Genomic DNA, 6,000 nt, shown 5'->3' on the forward strand with positions numbered 1-6,000 from the left:
ATGGTTTGGCTTATCATCCAATGCTGCTTGTATTCATTTCCTCTCAGAGAGACCTGGTTAGCCACAGAGGATCTGTTTCTCCAACGAATTTTCCAAGACCAAAATTCACTGCTGCCTACCACGAGGGTAGGACTGAGCCTGCATGCTTGTGTGGCTACTAGACACTGCAAATGAGCCTCTAGACTCTGAGATTTGGTCCTCAGAAGGACTGCTCACCCCTGTAGACAAAAATTATAACATTACTGGCCTAAGAAATACAAGACAAATGGATAATTGTGCGCTTTTCATATTAGCAGATAATAAACACAAAATTAAAACTGGTACTTTGTATGGAAGCTCCAAGTCAATTGATAAAAAATAAATTAAAGCATGAGTAGTGAGTTTAAACACAATCAAAAGGCAAGGGTGGGGTACTCCTGGGAGTACAGATAAGAACATATCTTTTGTCTGTTCAAGTAAGATTAAAATCCAAGAAGACCTTTTCTGTAAAATCCCAAAGTCAATAAACTAATCATTGGCCTGTGTATATAAGGTGAATTACCTGGACAAATAGAAAAAGTGTCCCAAAGTAAGTGAAAAATTACAAAGTTGTCAGAATTTTTGATTATTAAAAACGAAAGCATATTGGTACTCTTTTATCTGTGAATAAATTATGCAGTAAATGTAAAATAATTCTGAAGGATCTTGTTATATAAATGGATTGCACACTGACCCTATCCTGACAGATGGAAGAGTTTTAGCATACAAAGGGTAGACATGGCTTTTGTTTTATTTTTGCTTGAAAACACCATACTTCCCCTTTAACCTCCTTAAAATCCTTACAACTTCAAAATAAATGAGACTAGAATTTCAGACACAAATATATGAATTTAAAATACATTTATCTACTGCAGCAATTTTTACCTAAGTAGAATCATCTGTATCATTTGACAAGGAAAATTTCCTCATGTAAAATAGGAATGAGGAGAAGGGAAGAACAAAGGACTTTAGAAGGACTGTGAGCTGGTAACCTTTAGGTTTCAAACACATACATAAGACATCAGGACTGGATATAAAGATAGCATTAAAACGTTATAGATAAAACTAACCCAATCTATTTCTGGATCTGTATTAAACACAGATCACAAGAAAAGCACATTCCCCTTCCAGAAAATCAGATGACCCAACCATTATTTCAATCCCAAAGATGATACCCACAAGACGGCCACTCTCCCTGTGCAACCTATATAAAGCAATATACATACAGAGCAGAATAGTTAATTACTCATAGTTTTCATTAATAAGCTTATTTCCTGACTTTACCTGACATCACTAAAAACATTGTTTCAGATACCTGATGCCTGGGCTAGTTAAACTACGTATATTATTAGTTTGCTTAAAAAAAAAGAGGGCAGAAGATAGTTGCCTTTATTTCTGTTTTTCTCAGTTAAAAACTGAGCTTGGTGAAATTAGTAAATAGAAAATACTGGGTTTAATATAGTTTAGAAAGGAAGAAAACCTTGGAAAATATTCTAGAACAAGCTTCAGCCTTTGAAAAAGAGAGCTATAAATGTCACAACCTTATATAAATCTTAGTGGCAAAGAAGCTGCTCAAAAATGAAATTCAGTACATCTTCAGCACATCTTCCTCAGCTGCACATGCCCATGGTAACAATCGATCCTGAAAGGTAGCAATGGAACAATGGAAGAACTTCAGAGATTCACTGTTTTATGTTTCAAAGCCAGAAGCTCGGAAAAGCTCAGGCCACACTGTTGTTTTAACTCTTAGGCAGACAATAAATGAAGTGTGAGTCTGTGCCCTTCCCAAATGCAGGGGTCAATGGAGTCCTTTCCCCATGGGAAGGCCTTACAATTGCTCTCCTATCAATGCTAATAGGAAACCCTGAAAGGATTTCCTTCTCTCTGACCAGAGTGACTGGGCTTCTACACAGGTCCATGAGTGTGATTCATCGACATGTGCTGTGGCTAGCACTAATGGAGAGGGGAAAAAAAGAGAAAACTCAAGGATTCAAGATGCTTTCCCATAGCTCCTTGTCCATCAATTCTCATCTACTATCCATGAGCTGGCCACTAGCCCTCCAGCTCTGTCTTTGCCTGAGCCACAGAGAAATCCAGGGGCTTGTTACACTTTAGAAGAGCTTACATGCAAGGGTAGGAAAATCATTGCTCTCTGGAATTAGAAAGGGTAAAAGAGAGATATAATTTTCTGAAATGGAATAAAACACAAGACCTCCATATAATACACACTTCCTGTTGTTGGACAAGTTGAACTACTAATGAGTAGACCCCATAAATGTAGGTCTTTTCTTGCTGGAAGACAGGTTCAGAATTTCATGTCTGCAATGTCTAGAACCAGTATAAACTTCATCAAAGTTTCATCTTAGACAAGCATGCTTGAAGAGATTGTTTCCCTCCTAATAATCATACAAGACTAAATACTGTATCTGAAGAGTAGAATACCAACCTGGGATAAACTAGAAAAGTTGGGTTTGCTTTACTTTTGCAATACAGATGCATCAGAAAGGATCAACCATCTTACTAACCCTTTCTTGCTGAGTAGATTTCAATCAAGTAGGTTGTTGAATGTGAGCAACCAGAACTGTACATAGACGAAATCACTGCAGCACTAAGCTTATTCCAGATATCTAACTGTATGCATATTAAGATTTTAATATTTTTTTGGCTTTTACATTTCAGAATATTTGTCATAAAGGACAAGAAGTGGAAATGGAAACAAAATGGGAGGCATAGCTCTTTCAGAAGTAATGAAGGAATGATAGAATTACTAGCTTTTTGTATTAAAATTTTACATTTTTTAAGTATTCTCATTTTTCATTATTCCGCCAACTTTGTCTTCCCAGGACACTAAATATGTAAGATGAAATTTTGCCTTCTCTCCCCATTCTGAAGACTGACTGACTCCATAAAGCTTTCATTTAAAAGATATTTAGAACCATCTAAACTCCAAAACCAGAGGTTTTCCAAACAGCAATCATCAAACTGACCACTAGCAAAGCCCAGTGTCATCCTAAGTTCATTTCCAGTTGATTATTTGTCATTTTCCTGGCCTGGTTAAACAAAAATCCTCATCCTGAAAGACAGAGGCTCCTTAGGGTATTACCAAGCTGTCAGTCAGACAAGTGCTGGGGAATGCAGTCTGATAAAGCCTAAGGAGCTAGAGAACAGGGAGACTTCAATGTACAGCTAAATGCCACAAAGCAAAATCCTCTGAACAGCAAAGATATTTTGCACTTCTGTCAGTATTTTTTCATTTCATGTATTTAATAGTGCACTCTCATCTCAGTAACCACAAAAGGAATTATAATTTCTAAGGCTTTTCATGATCAGAGCAACTATTCTTTCCTTAGAAGTGTTAAATTATTACAACTGTCACTCTACTTTCATGTGCATTGAACTCATCTCTGTAACAGGCATTAATTTTATCCAATATTGAATTCACTGTCATTTCCACATCTCAGTCCAAAAGGAGGCTGACAAAGTTATTCAAACTTATTCGAAGTTATCTCAATTACTTGAGATAATAAATCAGTGTTTAGTCCCAATGCCACTGAACTGGAAACCAGAGAGAATGTGTTGCAGAACTGTCAAACAAAGCTCTGTACATAAAAAAACGTGCTCACCATTCTCTAAGCTGCTTCCAACAAACTGTGCCTCCCTGTCCTCTGATATTCACAGAACAAAGTCACACAGCTCTTCTAAAACAGAACGTCTCTTCCAGTGTGTAGGACATCCAGCATGCACTCAAGATGCAAGTTCAAATGATGCTCTGCTGCTGACTTCCTGTATCAATTTTAGTAATTTTCTCCTTGTGGAATTCAGATCTCTGCAGTGCAAGAGTGAGCCAGGGCCACTAGAGCCAGTAGAATCCCAAGAACAAGACAGCTAAGCAGACCGAGGTGTGAGACAAATGACCTCTTCACTCTGGTGGCTGCTTCTACTTCAGCTCCACTGAATATAATGGGAGCTTTCACACTTCAGGTGAAAGCATGCACAATGTGGAAACCTAAATTTATGGGTCGAAATCTGGAGATGAGTTAGACCTTACTGTCAGATTGACTGGATATATAAATAAGATAACACATTTACTTGGCTGAGATTTGTTGTCTACCTGTGAAAATGTAATTTCCTTACACTCAAGGACAAATATATAAGAGATAAAACTGAAAAAAAAATTACTAATAGAAGTGAGGAAGAAAAAGGACTGTGCAGTATCTATGAGGAGCTTATCAAAGAGAACAGAGCTGGGCTCTTCACAGTACTGCATACTGGGAGGATGAGATACAATCGGTTGAAAAAAATGATACTCAAGCTGGCTACATAAACTTTTGCACCATGAGGATAGTGAACAGTGGAAGAGGTTGCCCAGAGTGATTGTGCCATTTCTGCCTTTAATGGTTTTCAAGAACAGGTGGAATAAAATTCTGGGCAGACAGCTGCCCTCATGGCTGACCACTGCATGCTACAGGTTGGTCTAGATACCTCCTGAGTTACCGTGGCAGGGAAGTCTGTAATCTCCATTCTACTATGAAAATTCAGAATTCATTCTCTCCATTTGCTCCACAGCGGAAAGGCTTTAGCTGAACAGTCTTGAAAATCAAAAGTCCTAGAGTTATCTTCTCATTTTCTGCAACTTCCTCTTTCTCAACAACAACAAAAAAGGTAACCAAATTAGAAACATGGGATCATTCAGGTTGGAAAAGACTTTTCACATCACTGAGTTCAACTGTAAGGGGAAAAAAGTGAGGGGGATTTGTAATTTTAAATATTGTGCTCTATTGACGCTTCCAAGAAAGCACACTGTAGATCTGTCTTTGGACATTCCATGTGTCAAAAGCCTGGGAGATATAAGTTATCACTGCTGCCAGCACAGAAAAGCAAGGCACCAGGTGGTACACAGTTACGTTTATTGAAGGACAGATCACATTCTTCCCCGAAAAAGTACAAAGACAAACCACCTGCCCTTTTAAACAGTGATTTCATATCAGCATTTTAGTTTCCACTTTATATTGATCTCCATAAGCATTAAGGCATAACCTTTGTCAGATGCCCATGTTTACCCACCACAATTTCATTATTAAATAATCGTATTTAATATGGAGCATTTGATGTACGAGTACAACTGGGACAAGTCCCTGTGGCTAATATTCATTTTAGCTATATGGCTATTTGTTACTGAGAGCTATCTGCAGCTGCATCAAAGACAGTATGAATACACAGAACAGTGCTGAGTCCACAGAGCCATGAGAGCATGAGCTGGCTTTTATTCTCTTCTCTTGCATCAGCAGCCTTTCCAAAGCACGTTTTAATGAGTGCCACCACGAGAAAAACAATCGATTGGATAGCCAGCAAGCCCTCCAGCTATATCCTGATTAGACAGAAGTGGTAGGTAAAGAGCCATATTTTTACTCATATCCTGGGAAAATGTAAAAAAACCAGTGTCATATGAGTTCTGCCGTACCAGTTCTACAGTGTTTCATAAAAATCATACTAGTGCTTCTTCTCATGCACTTATCTGCCCTTCCCATTCCTGAGGCAGCAGCATCCACACCTGTATTGCTCAATAGATACTTACCCATATTTCCCTTACTTAGGTGTCATCATAGACAAAAGCCTTACTAAAAAATAATAAAAAAAATATTAAAATTACATATTAAAACAAAACACCCACACAAACCTAAATTTTCTTTTTACAGTTTTCTTAAACATGCTTCTCCTCCAGTTCTGGAAGGGGATTGCTAGTGACTCACTCTTTCAAATTTATATCTATCATAGCTCTACTTCTCATCTTGTTGTCACTAACAATAGTTAACAGTCCAACTATAACCACCAAAGGCTGAAGATTAAAGTAGAAAAGACATGTAACTCTTCTGCCTTCCCAGCCCCCGCAGTGGCTAAGTTGGTTTTTCTTTCTTTTGGGCACCCATAGAAATATTTTCATGTTCATACTCTTACCTAATGTATTGTTTTCTTATACCATAG

The sequence above is a fragment of the Aphelocoma coerulescens genome, chromosome 1 (assembly GCF_041296385.1).
Source record: "Aphelocoma coerulescens isolate FSJ_1873_10779 chromosome 1, UR_Acoe_1.0, whole genome shotgun sequence".
In the NCBI taxonomy this organism is placed as follows: domain Eukaryota; kingdom Metazoa; phylum Chordata; class Aves; order Passeriformes; family Corvidae; genus Aphelocoma; species Aphelocoma coerulescens.